Consider the following 15,576-nt stretch of genomic DNA (forward strand, 5'->3'; position numbering starts at 1 on the left):
AAACTTTACAGTTGGTACAGGATGACTGGTTTGCCAAGTAGGACAAGACAAAATGTAAAGTAATTTAAACAATTATGTAGCAGTTTGAAAGTCAATGTGATACATTTCAGCATTCCTTGTGCAGTTAACTCCACCATTCTGGCACCTCAAGTCAGTTAAAACAAACACTATGAACTGTAAGTACCCTGTCATCTAGACCTGATCACTACATGGTACAGAGGCCAAAGATCAAAAGAAGCAGTGTTTAGTTGATCAGAAGCAGACAGTATAATGTAAAGACACTACTGGTATGTGAGCTGCACTATATTGCTGGGGAGAGATAGTCAGCAGCACCTCACCAGTCCACCAGACCACATAGAGCCAGACTCACAGGCTAAGCAGACATCTGTCAGCCACTGACAGACTGATGTAAATACAATAATGTTCTATACACATTGGGACATAAACCAAGTTTTCAGCTCTGAATGAGGAAAATTATGCCCTGTGTCCCCATCATAATATCCAACAACAGATAGTAGTTCATATAAAACAAGGTACTATGACAAATCTCGTTGAGATTATGATCTAATTTTCAAGAGATATCTGAGAAGAATCATAGTCAATAACACAACCAACACACAAGAAACAACACATAAAGCCAGACAACCAACAACCACATAACAAATAGAAATAATATGAGTCATAAAAACAGTAGGTAATTAAGCTTATAAAAAGAGTAATAAAATAATCTAGCTTGAGGGCTGATTAAGTTATTTATCTTTAATGTAGTAAAGTAGTGATAATAGTAAGAATGGTCTCTGTGTTATCTGCAGTGAATTCTTTAAATTTAATGCATTTTAAACAGCTACCAACCTTGACCTACATGCACTAATCAACGCAACTAAATGTGTCTTGCAGAAAGCAATTGTCTATTGCACACATTTACACTTACACTATTTCTCTCCACACCTACTGTAACAAGATACTACAAGTGAATTTGGCTTTACCTCCAAAGCAAAACAACAAAATGCAGTTTCCTTCCCTGGAAAAACAGATGTGAGATGTGATTTTCCACAGTGAGATCTGAAGAAGAAGATGTTTAAAAGGGAAAGCAGTGCCACAGAAAGACAGGCAGAACACACACACAGAAAAACCTGTTGCTGCTTGAGCACCGGTATCTGTGCCCTTGGAAAAGAGCCGTCATTAGCTCAGCTCTCTGAACCCTGACAGTGAGTTAACCTCTCAAACCTGACAAACTGTGCAGGTTGTCAGCAGGAAAATTAGACAGGGAAATGTGGTATCGTCTTTCTTAAGTGTGCAGCGGTAATTGCCATGTTGTCCAAATAAGATTTAGGACGTGTGTGTTTTAACCGCCATGAGGCTCTGCCTGCTGACACACCTGAACTTCCTTTGCCTATAGTCAGTTCAAGCAGACAATATATTGACCTGTCAGTGCAGGATTTACCGTCACACTCAACATCAATCTGCACACTGATGCCAAAAAAGCAGAGGAAGATAAATGTGACACATCAATGGTTCACCTTTAGCATGATCACAGGGCTCAACCTCTTAAGCCAGCTTCATTGTTGAGAATGCACAAATTTAACGCTCCTTCTGTTGCAACACAATCCCTCTTTGCATGATGAATGCACGTTACACTTTAGCAAAGCTTTCCTGTTTTGACTTGAAGTTGTGAGATGTTTGTCTGATCAAACCTGCAGAGCAAAAATAGACACACACTGCACTTCTCCTCCCAGTAAAACAAACTTTCCACCTGTCCGTCTGATTCACGGCTCTGTTAAACCTGTTTCTAGTGAGTTTAAAATATGATGCTTTCTTCACATTTTTCTTTAATGTAGTAATGCAGCAATTTCCCAAGAAACCCCTCTTCTTCTGATGCCTGGCATTCCTAGTCTGAGTGGAGCTAACTGGGGTATTAATCCCATGATTTCTATTCTTTTCATTTATTTGAACAGCTGTTCACCATTTCCAATCCTATTCACACCTGATTCTGGCTACAGATGGCTACAGATTCACGTCCTTGAGCGATGTACCAGTCGACCTGATTCCACCCAGTGTCTACACTGCACAAACATGCAACAAGCTGAATTACTTTTGAACAAGGAAATGAAACGTGATGCAAATACAATATTCTTACAAAGGATCCTGGTTCAAAGCTTTGCATCATTATCAATGTAGGTAGAGTTGTTTTTGAGGTTGGAACTGTCTAGAACTGTTCAATTGTAAAAAGGAAAAAAGAAAAGTAAAGTACTAGTACTACTCAGTACTAGTTTAAACATGCAGATGAAGACATGGCGATATTTACTCCTAGAGACAAAGAACGTAATAGCTACTGTAAGTTCAACATATGTGACAAGGACTGCATTTTTTGGGGGGGATTTTCTGTGTTTGAGGTTTTACATTTAAATGTCTGGTCACACATGAAAGTGGTAGAGAGGTGGCTCTAGAAGTTTGTAGACACCCCTTTTTCACTAACATGGAACAGGTTTAATTTCAGTTGGCAATGTAATTTTGAACCGTTGAAATGCTGTGGAACCCAAACGTTGGTTCGCAGCTGGAACCAAAGTATAGCTTGAAGTGTAAACCATGAAAACATCAGTGGGCATGTCGTGAGTATGGAGAAGACAACAAGGGAGTAGTCAAGTGAAAAATAATCATATTTTTTAATAAAAGCAAATATCTCTAATAAAATACTGCAGGTAACCAAAGCATTGTGTGACGCTCTACATTGATGACGCATTGTTGACAATGGTTCCACTAAAAAAACGTGACGTGGTAATACAGGCTGGTTCGCTGGATAGCACCAAGGTTCCAAGAATCCTGAACAGAACCAGAAGAACCAGAGCTAATTTGGTGGAAAGATTACTCGGGCTAGCTGGTAAACTACTGTGGCTGGTGAGGTAACTGCTAACATGAAGCCAATGGGAACATAGTAGTGTTAGTCACATTAGCTTTCCAAGCAAGCTGGCTTGCAAACTGTCGCTTAGCAAGCTTAGGTGCTAAATGGACAAAAACTTAACACAGTTTATTCAAGAGAGATATTTGTACCACTGACTCTTGTCTGTTTACTGTCTTCAAGCCGTGCCTCTTTTGCAGAGTAGAATTTTTTTTATATGTTGGTGGCATAATACTTTGACTGTGAAACACCAAATGTTAGCTGCAAGACTTTTGTTTCCCTATCAGCGACTTTTCTTGTATGTTTGCACACTTGATGTATACAACAGCATAAAATCAAGTAATACGGATCTTTTTTCCACTGTGAAATAACAACAAATGTGATAAAAGTTAAACAGCTCCAACACACATTTCCTGCAGATGGCAACACTTTTCTTGCAGATGGCCCTATTCTTTTCCTGCCTGTAGGTGGCAGGCTGGAGGTTCAGAATTGTGGTCTGACATTGGCTGGACCTGGCTTTGGGTGCATCACGTCAATCACATAGTGTGTTTCTATGTCTGTTCAGTAACTGTTGTACGTTTGTGCAGAGGAGTGTTCATACTGCTCAGTATAACTTCCAACTGCTCCCAGGTGAGTGGACCACAGGGTGAAGCCTGGCCTCTGGCTGAACTCTGGATCCAGGTCATAGAGAAAGGCACAGCCAGCCTTTGATCACTGAAGCACCTCACAGTTTACTTGCACTCATGTGGTCGACTGGCTGCAGGTCAGGTACAATAACACCAGCTTATAAATCATATCAATGACATGATTGTTGTCAGGTAATTGCACGAGAGAAATAACTGTTGACTTTATAAGCTCTCTTCAGTGCCAGCTATTGTCCTGATAGTGGTTGAAATACCTGACATAGTTGGACTACAGTAGATTACAGACAACACTGAACAGACCCAAACATAGTATTATCTGTAAATCACTAGGATCCCTTTCAATTTAGCACCTTTCAAATGTATTATAAGATAAAACACACACAAATGTTCAAAGCAACCCTGACCCCTGAAAACACTCCGTGTGTGTAATAATGACCCACATGCAGCATCATGAAAGAAGAAAAGTACACAGCTTTTCATGTCTTTGTTAGCTGACCCAGCTGTGTGTATGTGTGTGTGCTGCATGTGTGTCCCGGTGTGAAAATACAGAAGGAGACAAGAACAGGAGATCAGACCAGCATCCATCTACTGAAAGAGCCATCATGGTCTGCAGCACACTCATTGGATATTGGACTTATTAGATAACAGTCAGTGTAGTGGAGGTTATTCTGTAAACAAAGTGCTTCCCAATCTTTTTGGTGTGACGCCCCTTACATTGAAGTATATAAGGGGCCAAATTGGCTCTGACAATTAAATTTTTTCTAACCCTACCATCACACTCCTAACCAACAAAGACTAGCCATTTAGAGGGTCTTCTCAGAATGCCAGGAGTTTAGGGGGTACTGAGTACCACTGTCTCAGATTGTCTTTCTGACAATGTCTCATTCACATTATCAAATTATTTTTATATAGGTCTAGGTCTAATATGGTACATAAAATAGCGCCACCATGTGGTCGGTTAGTAATTGTTTCAAATTCCAAGACATTAAAAAATCTAAATAAATCACCCTTAGATCCTACAGATCAGAATTTTTTTCAGCACATCCAATGAATTGTGAAGGTTTGCTTCACTGCAATCTCTGGTCTATTCAAAAGTCTGTCACTCTATATTAAAATATAAAATCAACTAATATCCACATCTGTAGTTTTCATTAAGATGCTACCAAAATCCACACAGACATTCTTTGAATACTAGATATCACTTTTTTTGAATGGCGTTCAGATCGGTCAAACAGTCAACAATGACTATAAATATCTATTTATTTTTTTGTTTCTAAGAATGTTTGATCAAAAACCAAATACACCAAAATATTTTATGATACACTACCCCCAGAATGATTTGTGATTTTTTTCATAATTTTAGCACCACCATATGGTTGGTTACACAGTATTTTGTACTTCTTTTGGCATATATATATTCTAATCTCAACAAATCTCACCAAGAATCGGTGCATAGCATATTTAGATGAAGCCGAACAAAACATTTGTGTTAGGGTATCACTTATTGTTTGGAAGTTTAGCAAACCTTTGAGGACGTGGCCTCACTTAACATCCATTATTCGTCAGTGCTGAATTGGATAGAAACCCAATTTGGGAATTTTGTACATAAAGCCACATTGCATGTATGTGTACATTTCATATAATTTTAATGACAATAACTCCACAATAATACTAGGTTACAGGGGACGGGACAGATACAGGAGGTCAGAGGTCTGTACTGTTTATGTGATTAGGATTATAGTAAACATAAGTTTTAGTGAAGTCCAATAATTAGGCACCAATTGTCTTTCAGAGATAGTTAATAAAGATTAATTTGCCTATTTGACAATAAAACCCAAGTTAAGGATGGATAGAGGACAAATACAGGGCATAGGATGGTGCCGTAGATACAAGGCAAAGATTGTTGCCTGTCTGTTCGATTCATATAATAGCAGCAATGTTATTATTTTGATGATATAATTAATATTACCTTTACTAGTGAAGTCCTATAACTTTGCTGCAAGCATCTTCATTATATATTTTGCTTATTATTTTTCTTCTTCCAAACATTTTTTAGACAGTTATCTCTTCTGGACTGATATCTCTTGAACACCGATTTTGGGTGGTATCTTCAGATGTTAATCACACTTCTTGCTGGGACTCTTTCAGAAGCTGTGCCTGCAAGCAGCGTTAGTGGTGGCAGCAGCAGATGCAGCAATCACATGCATTTTCTTCAGGAATTGCAAATATTCTAAACAAGTTATATCTTGTTTGTTTAATCCGGAAGCCGGACATAAGGTAACCTTCATAAATGTAGTTTTCTGATTGAAAGCTGATGAAATTTACAGTTTTAGTGTTTTCAGTCTGTCTGATGCTTGTCTGTGTTTGCATTCCTTTATAGTGTGTGTGGGTAAGTGAGAGAAAACAGAGGCTAGTGTACGACAACCTCTTTTAAACTGATTCAGCAGCTAAAACTATATGAATTATACCTGCAGAAACCTGAAAATCAGAAATTTGAGACCTATAGCCACTGCATGTAACTACAGCAACTACATCCAGTACAAATGCATGATCCTACACACTCTGACGCCCCCTGTTGTAAAAGCAGCTCCTCTTTCCGAGACGTGAAGGCCTGCAGTGAGGAGGAGCCCTGCGACATGCTGGAGAACACAGACTCAGAGACTGAAGGAGAGTGAAAAGATAAAAAATAAAAATGGAACTAGAGAAAGAGAATAAACAAGGGACAAAAACACAGAGAAAGACAAACAAGGGAGAAAAAAGAAAAGGAATGTGAGCGAAGGAGAGGCAGGTTCCTTACATGTGCCAGGGGTCTGCGGTGCAGGGCGATGGTGGGTCTATACTGGTGGAAGTCAGTCTGGATCACACACACTCTCTTCTCCATCCTCACAGCTCACAGCCGCCCATGCTGTCTTCACCCAAGAGGGCTCTGGGGAGGAAGTAAAGCATGTGCATGTATGTGCTCTCTTGAGCCTGGGGGAGTGTGTGTGAGTGAGAGAGAGAGGGTGTGTAAGTGTGTGTGAAAGTGTGTTACGCCTGCTACCTGACCCTGACAGGAGCAGGAGGGAGGGAGAGAGGGAGGGAGGGAGGGAGGGAGGTGACGAGCAAAAAGAAAACACGAACGAGCTTGAACAGTCCCCCCATCCCACACACACACACGTGCATACACACACCTCTCCTCCCTCCTGCCTAAAGCCACACCACTTTCTGACAGCAGTACAACACTAGGAGACAGACTGCCAGCCTCCAGCAGAACAACAGGCAACCCCCAACAACACACACACCTCATCTTTAAAAAAAAAGTACATTCCTGTTCAGACAAATAACACTCCAAAGTGGACTACTTTGCAACCAGAAAACGTCAAACACAATTCATAAAAAACATGTATATAAATAATCTAAGTCTGTTTGTGTGAATGAAAATTTACTAACTATTAACTACTTTCAATCGGTAGCCAAAAAAAGGAAAATGAAAGCTTTGGCACAAAAAATAGGACTGTCTTGTGTTTGCTTTTCTAGTACTATACAAAAAGTAACATCAGGGAAAACTAATCGTTACCTAAAATTCATTGTTGAAATAATACACTTTTCTTAAGAGAAACTAGCTTATACTGTAAAAATGACAAGTGAAAGTCCTGCACTCAAAAGTCTGCTCAAAGGAAAAATAGCCTAAATATGTATTATCAGACATTTATCCATTCCAAAGCATTATAATGTAGGCTATATCATATTATTGGACTATTAACACTATTGTTGCAACAAAGCTAAATTTTAATCTTGGTGGTTGCAGTGGACGTAGTTTAATCTATAACAACACATGATATGCATATACTGTACAGTAAGCACAGTACTAGGCACAGTGGTGCTTTGAGCTATATGCTAACATCAGCATGCTACCATGCAGGTATAATGTTTACCATGTTTACCATTTTAATTTAACATGTTAGCATGCTAACATTTGCTAATCAGCACTATACACAGTGCAGCTGAGGCTGATGGGAATGTGTTACTCACCAGATTTTGTGCCAATCCATGAAATAGCCTAGATGTCGAGCTATTTTCCTGAATAAGTGAAATCTTTCAGCCTGAACCAAGTCTGAGCCTATTGTGGCGTCACCAACTGGTTTGTGGGGTCTTGTTTTAAATCCTTGAGTTCGGCATTATGGCTGTTGCCATGTTGTTTTGTTTACAGCTAGCGGTGGTAACATACTACATGTTGAGTTGCATTCTGCTTGGTTTCAACTTGCCTGTAGCAGGGAACAATGGCGGCTCTCTCATATTACGGATAAATGGTACACTACATTTTTGTTTCTGTATGTTTCTGAAACATTTTAAAGTGGAATTACTTGTCAAACACAAGGTAGCAACGCCCTTCAGCATACCCTGCTTTATTGTCTATTTTACTTTAAATGGTACCATCATTTACAAAATGAACATTTTGCATGATAGAAGAAACTAGTGATTGAGACCATAAACCCATTAGGTAACTGTTTACTGAGCTAATAAATCAAGTGAGAAACAGGCTTATTCCTCCATAAGACTTAATAATATCAGACTTTTTTTCAGCCCATGGAGCTGCCATTAGAAAAAAAATGCAGGTTTAAGAGACTTCCACAATGGCTTTACTTCCTGGAAGGTCTGTCCACTGATTATATACTGTCAATGATATGAACCACAGTGGTAGTGTTGAAGTAAAAAGCCACTTACTGTACTTTTTTAATGAGGATAAGTGACACTTAGTTTCTAGCCCCTATAATTTCTTTGGGCTTAATGCTGTCAACTTGTGAGGTTCATATGGTGTCGTGCACTATTACTGAGTCCTAAAAGTAGAATTTTCATGTTTTTAAAAAAATGACCAGGAATTATTTCAATTTAAAACTAAAATTGCTTCAAAACACACGCCATACAAGTTCTTTAAATGAAAAAAGAAAAAGAAAACATTTAGTTCTTAATGGTTATGCACATTTTAGTGGTCCTGAGAAGTCACAGAGCTCTACAGCATCACAAAAGCCATATGACAATCAAAGGGGCAGGTCGCACAGAAAGATAAAATCTGCAGAAGCTGTATTTTGTTGAGACTTGTTATTCACGTGGAATTAGCAGGTCTTACAAAGGATACATCAAATAATGAGCTGCTCTTAATTCTTAACTCTTCCCACAGTGGTTTTCATTTCTCTGCTTCTCTGCGTGGATTTGCCAATGTGTCAGTCAGTCATCTCCTCACTAAAGATCAGTGACGTCCACTGGCTGCAGGCAGGAGGAAATCATGCACAAAATGATATGTTTACCTTGCAACTGAGGAAAAATGACAGCAGAGGGTAATTTATCTTGTTTCATCTCGGGGGTAATAAGGGAATAGGTCATTTAAGTTTTTAATCAGGCTGGCAGTGGAAACTTGGGTTTTTACAGGCTTATTGTCTGACAGGGGATCAGATGACAGTCGGCTTCTGGCTTGTGTTTCTCAAAAGCGCCAAGTCGAGCGGATGTCAGCATGTGTGCAGTGCTCAAGAATTTGACCTCGTGCTCATGAAATTTACTGTATGTCAAAATCAATTTATTCTTTACCTGTATATACAGTACAGAGTCTCACCAAGCAGTACTGCACCACTGCTGGTCATATTTAAATTATAATTTAGATTTGCAGTTAAATTAGAGAGTTCAGGAACAAAATAGTCATTAAGGCAATATTTGTGCATCCTGTTATTTTAAGATGTTTCTGGCTCAGATGTCATCTCTCATGTCTACATGCTCTCACCTCCTATTTAAAGCCCCACTACTCTTTTATATTAGCAATGGATCAAATGACTATGTGTAAAGTAAAAAAGTTAACTCATTTTGACGAATCCACATAGAATTTCTACCCAACTGTGCAGTTCATCTCAGGGTAAAAACTCCCCTCAGAGCTTTTTACGTGCAGCAGGCAGTTAACCTTGGAAAAGGGCAGGAACTTTCAAAAAACACTCTGGATGAACCATCTATCACTGTGTATCACAGGGACACATCATCCAATCAGATCAATGAACCATATAACATAGTCAACCTCTTACCGAAGAGTCGGTATAAGAGCAAAACATCTTTTCCATCAAGAAAAGTCTTCAGTGCCATTATTTTTTGCTTTCACTGAAGAAATACTCCCCAGTTCTGATATAACACTGTAGTTGTAGTTTTATTTTTTTAGATTTTCCTCAGGAGTTAGTGAAAACAAATAGAGCTTAAAAAATAGCAAATATCGGACTCCAGATGACAGCTAATGTTGCCCTGTGCATGCATCACAATGTGGCCCTTGTTAAATTCCCTCAAATCCTCACGCTGCCCATTTTTCCTGCTTCTAACACATCAACTCTGAGGACAAAATGTTCACTTGCTCACTAATATATCCCACCCAGTGACAGGAGCCATGATAACCAGATAATGAGTGTTATTCACTTCAGCTATCGGTGATCATAATATTACAGCTAATTAGTGTATATATATTTTATTCAGCGCTAATACTTTTTTGATCTCTGTATAAAATGCTACAATCTCCTTTCATTTTACATTCAATAGTATCAAAAGTACAGAAGCCGCAAAAGAAAGCCCACAGATCTACTGGTCCTCAACCTTAATAATAATTGACGTTACAAATGTGTTAAATATGTCAAATGTGTCAAATGCCAATAAAAATAAACAATTTTGTGTGAAATAGTTTTTTCTTCTCTTTATATCAAAATAGGTATCCAGTATTTTTTTTTATCCTTTTAATCCTATTGTGTCAAAGGATCAAACATTCTGGTATCGTGACAACCCTTATATTTAAGAAGAGCTAAAAGTGAAGTGAGTGAATATATTACATTCATATTGACAACAGTGTCAGTAATGGAAAAAAAAAACAAGAGTACTTGAAAATGACATGGAAAAAGTGCTAACAGTTTCCCAGGCTTCCTTTTTCAAACCAGCTCTTAACTACCCTAACAACAAATGATCTAACGAAAGAGCTAATATCAATCAAGTCATTCTTGCACTTGTCTTGAGCTTTTCAGATCTGAGAGGAATTGCTGTGTTGCATCTTTAATGTTCTTGTAGAGTTTATCTTTGGCAGGGATTTACTCTGGCAGGGAGCCATGTCTTGGAAAAAGCCACCTACTGCTTTGTGAGGGTGGTCGCCCCATAGACAATCACTGACAAAACCACCTTGAATCCATCAGAATAATCAAAAAATTGTGTAAACCACTAAAGCAAACATACAGCAGGAGTGTACTCTTTGTGCTGGTTATATTTGGGACTGGGGGTACATTCGCCAAGACAATTAGGGGATTTAATCTGACCCATCTCGCTTGCTGTGGGCTTAATACACAAATCAGTAAAGCACAGAGTTGCTCCTGTCAGAACATAAAAGCAAACTTAATTCAGGATCATAAGACGCAGTGAAAAAATACTTTTCCATGGAGCAGCAGGATAACCACCGGCTTTTACCTGTTAATTGCAGTAATCCAGCTACCTTCTATCAGAGTGTAATTATAGAGTTTGATTTGTTGTGTACCTACCCACCGCAGTAAAACATCTGTCTTTACGAGCAGATCTTGGATCAGCTAACCTTCACCACAGTAAGAAGAAAAGGTGAAGAAAAGAAAGGCTGATTTGGATCTGGAATCAGAGTTACGAGGGGGCATCTCTGCTCTCTCGGTCTTGCTCCGGCTTGTTTTTGGAAGGTTGTCTGCCTGTGCATGACACATGTTTATGGAATTTGATTAATTAAAGGTTTGTGTTGGCAGCTGAATCTTGACATAAAGATTACAACTTTGGCACAAAAAAAGGGCACCCCCTTGTTATCAGTGTGCATCCAGTGACATTTCACACATGTTGTGTGTAAATTCACAAAAAAATTAAGGGGATCACACGGCAGCCTATTAGGTGGGGAGGCAGGTCTCTATCAGTGTGGTTAAAGGAATAGGTTGACATTTTGGGAAAAATGTTAAGATGCTGTCTTGCTGGGAGTTACATGACAAGATCAATAGCCCAATACAGGAACTAGTTCTGCTTCCCTTGCCTTAAAGTGGGTCTTGTGTTAGTAATAATAAGGTCTTTGGTCAACACAAGCTAAGAGATTTTTATATTTTGTTCTGTGGCATAAAATACGGCAGTAAATAAAATGACTTCTGAAGCCTTCACCTATTTTTAAAAAGGTGGCTGCTAACAAGGGGCTGAATGAGATTGCAGTGGTTTAGTTTCAAATGCTGTCAAATATAACACACTGATTAAGATACATTTTTAAAATAACATGTTAAAAAACAAAAATTTACAATTTAATCACCTGTTATGGTCACATTTTAGACTAATAGGCTTAAGTTCAGATGGTGGATTTTTAATGGCACCTTTAGATATTTCTATTCAATGTTTTAGTAATGTGTACCATTTCTATTTTATCAAATATCTTTAGATGTTATTGTTTGCTAGTAAATCAGCATATATTTCTGTCACCCCTAAAATCTACATGCCACCCTCTTGCCACCTGATGAATATTACACGAGATCCGCCCGTTTTTTTTAGACTACTTACTAGTTCACCTTTACAGCCTCATTGTGTTTATACATTAGTTCTTACAAGTTATTCTAACTCAAACTTTATAACTTGTAGATTTTAATTACAAGATTTGAATACAAGTAAGGAGGTAAGCGGTGGTGTTGTTCAAGTAATGAGGCTGTGGTGTAGTTTGTTTTTATGGTGATAGCATTTCAAAAATCATAAACGTAGTGTGCATTTGTGAAGATTATCTTGCTGAACAAGTGTGAAAGTATCAAACCTTTGTTCACCACAGAGCTTAGTTTTATTTTTTGGAAAAATCCCATTGCTTTTTGTTGGATGAACTAGGGCAATGCCAACTTTTGTGTTGACCTACAAAAAAAGCATCCCAGCAGCCATTCAACTTAGCTTAGCATAAAGACTGGAAACAGAGGAAACAGCTTGCTGGCTCCATCCAGGAGGAAGCTACCAGCACCTTTAAAACTCACTAATTAACAATTCTGGATTATTTAAACCATACAAAAAAACTAAATGTAAAAACAAAAAGTTGTGACAGACTTCAGGAAGTTACTGCTCCTTGCCAAGAAATAGTTGGGCTTCAACTGCTGTTCACCAGTGTCAGTATTTCTTTTCTCCAAACAGTCTTTTGTGTTCATATATTACATTTTTATTTGTTTATTAATTTATGACAGTTCTAATTTGGATGTACACAATTTAATCAACATTTTGCCATCTGGTTCTTTAATTTACAAGTAACACTTACCTTTGTTTTATCTTACTGAGCTCCATCTGGCAAAAGGCCTGAAGTCTAGGAAAGGTGGCCCTGTAAGCCCAGGGGAAGAACCCAACAGTTGGTTAGAAGAAGGGGAAAATTGACTTCAGAATCCTAAAAAAAACTTTGTTATCATTTGCTGAAAGCTAATTCAACAGCCATAATGGCAAACTCAAGTGACAATAAGTGACATCCCTACCTTCTGCAGGCCCCTTGCCAGAATCTGGTAGAAATGCCATCACAGATAAGATACCAAGGATGTGCAAGAGCGAATGTCCGTATTCTTTGGTGTTAGTCTTTACGTGTTTTCCCATGTGGTGTCATACAGTTGTACAATGTGTTTTGAGATCATTTGTTTATTCAAACAAATTGTGTGCCATTTCGGATTTGTTCAAACCTTATTTTTGGAAATGTAGTATAGTATCCTCTCATATAAGTCTTGGCAAGAAAACACTTAATTGTATTTCCCAAAATGTTGAAGTATTACTTTAGGGGTCTGAATAAATGTCTGTTATTATGTGGAATGTGGCATAATATGCAAAACTGAAAATCTGAACTAAATTTCATATTATTGTAAGGCTGATAAATGGCCTGTGCCAGTGTATCAGTAATAGCACAACTTGCAATGCATCATACACTCCATGATGAGTTAGGATATTTTCAAACCCTGCAGAGACAGCAGGAAAGTTACATGTCTGCCATGCTGAACCCTGGGTAATGAATCAGATTGCATATGTTATCCTATGTCTGGAAGACAAAGTGCCTGCCCGCTGCTCTGCAACAGCTTTACATAGCTGTGAGAATTATCTCCAGAAATTATATGGATCTGTTTCTGCAGAATGGAATATATGTGTATGTGGAAACAGCTGGGAAACATGGAAAATGACACACATGACAAACACATCTCTGGAGGAGCACATTTCTGTTGATAAGAATGCAACACTATCTGTTCTGTTCTGTTAGTGTTGCTGCATAAGGAACTGCTCATCTGACCTTATTAACTCGACTCAATATGGAAATCTGAGGTCATTTGTACATGCAAGTTAGTAATGGCTGCATCCCAAAGGCATATGCAGGGTTTTCCTTGAAGTAAATATGTCACCCTCTAGTGGTTAAGTATCCCCAAAACTATATCAACTCAAATTACATTTAGTATCTGTTCTGTAGCGTCTGATCATATCATATGAGCTTAATCAGCAATGTTTACAAGTTTTAGCTTTTTAACAGTATCATTTTAATATATATGTATAATATATACACATACATACACATACATACATACACACAGTATATATATATCACTTTGCTGATCATTCAGATGCATTCTGTACAATTTGAAAATCTGCATGTATTTTCTTTTTTCCCACAAAGCCATTGGTTTACACAATTAGGCCAATTTGTGTTAAATTATCTTGTGTGGCAATGCAATATAAGAGCAGCTTGATTGATTTAAAAGGTTACCTCATAGTAATTATGTGACTTCACTGACTTCACTGTGATGGGTTACACAACTCCAGCAAGATTCAAGAGTCTACTAATAGATTTTCATAGCATATGTTAATGAATGGAAACCCTTGGATGCCTTGAACAGAATGAAACATACAATTGTGTGTCTTCAACACTTGAGCATTGTTTGCAGAATGGATGTGCGGTGTAGAAACTAACTAAAAGTGTGAACCACAACGTCACGATGGTTTGTAGGACACTGTTTTGAAGCGTTGAGTTTGGCGTTGTGGTTGTCGCCAATTTGTTTTTTTGCAGTCAGCAACACACACAGTGCACATAATTTGACTCACAGACAGACAATTTGACCATCAGTGATCTTGGTATGGTAATAGCCAGCAGGTGTCACTGTTATGTGGACAGCCCAACAAGTTGCAACGCGGCCGCAAACGGGTCAAAACGCCCTGCAAACTTTTGGGAATGATACAAACCAAAAACACACAAACACAAAACAAATGCAACAGAAAAACGGCAGCAACAGAAAAATGCTGCCATCACAGAAACAAAGGCAGAAGCAAAAACTTACAAAAACCCACAAACAACTGCAAGAGATGTAAATGCTGCCCAAATTACAAAAAACACGCAACGGTAGCTTTTCCTTTATGTCTTTTTTTAAAACACTTGACCCGTAATCTTTTATAATCATTATGATATGAAAAATTATTATTTATGGTTGATTGGTGAGTGATCGGGATTGTGAAATTTGTCATATGTAGGTGTATGTGTAATTATAATAATATAATAAAATTATTATTATTTAAAATATACGGCAAGTAAAACGTTACCTTCTTTACTTTCTTCCTCTCCAAAAACTTAACCAACTTTCTTCTTCTTCTTTTTTCTTCTTCTTCGTGCTCTTTTCGGGTGCTGGTCGCCACAGGACTGGTCCATTCCCCTCAGGTCGGGTCCCCCTAGTGGCCTGCGCGCCACTTTCCCGGTTTTGGGGGAGGCGCCCGAATTTGCAGCGTTTTTTTCTCACAGTTGTTTTGGTTGTGTTTTTGTGTGTTTTTTTGAAACGAAGCAGAAGCAAAAACTTACAAACCCACAAAACAACTGCAAGAGAGAAATGCTGCAAATACAAAAACACGCAAGGTACGTTTTCCTTTATGTCTTTTTTAAACACTTGACCGTAATCTTTTATAATATTATAATATTATAAAATTATTATTATTATATTTTAATAGTATATTATAATATTATAATAATATAATAAAATTATTATTATTATAAAATATTACGGCCAAGGAAAACGTACCTTTTTACTC

Source organism: Morone saxatilis, unplaced genomic scaffold (genome assembly GCF_004916995.1).
Source record: "Morone saxatilis isolate NCDOM2014 unplaced genomic scaffold, NCSU_SB_2.0 Contig1, whole genome shotgun sequence".
Taxonomy (NCBI): domain Eukaryota; kingdom Metazoa; phylum Chordata; class Actinopteri; family Moronidae; genus Morone; species Morone saxatilis.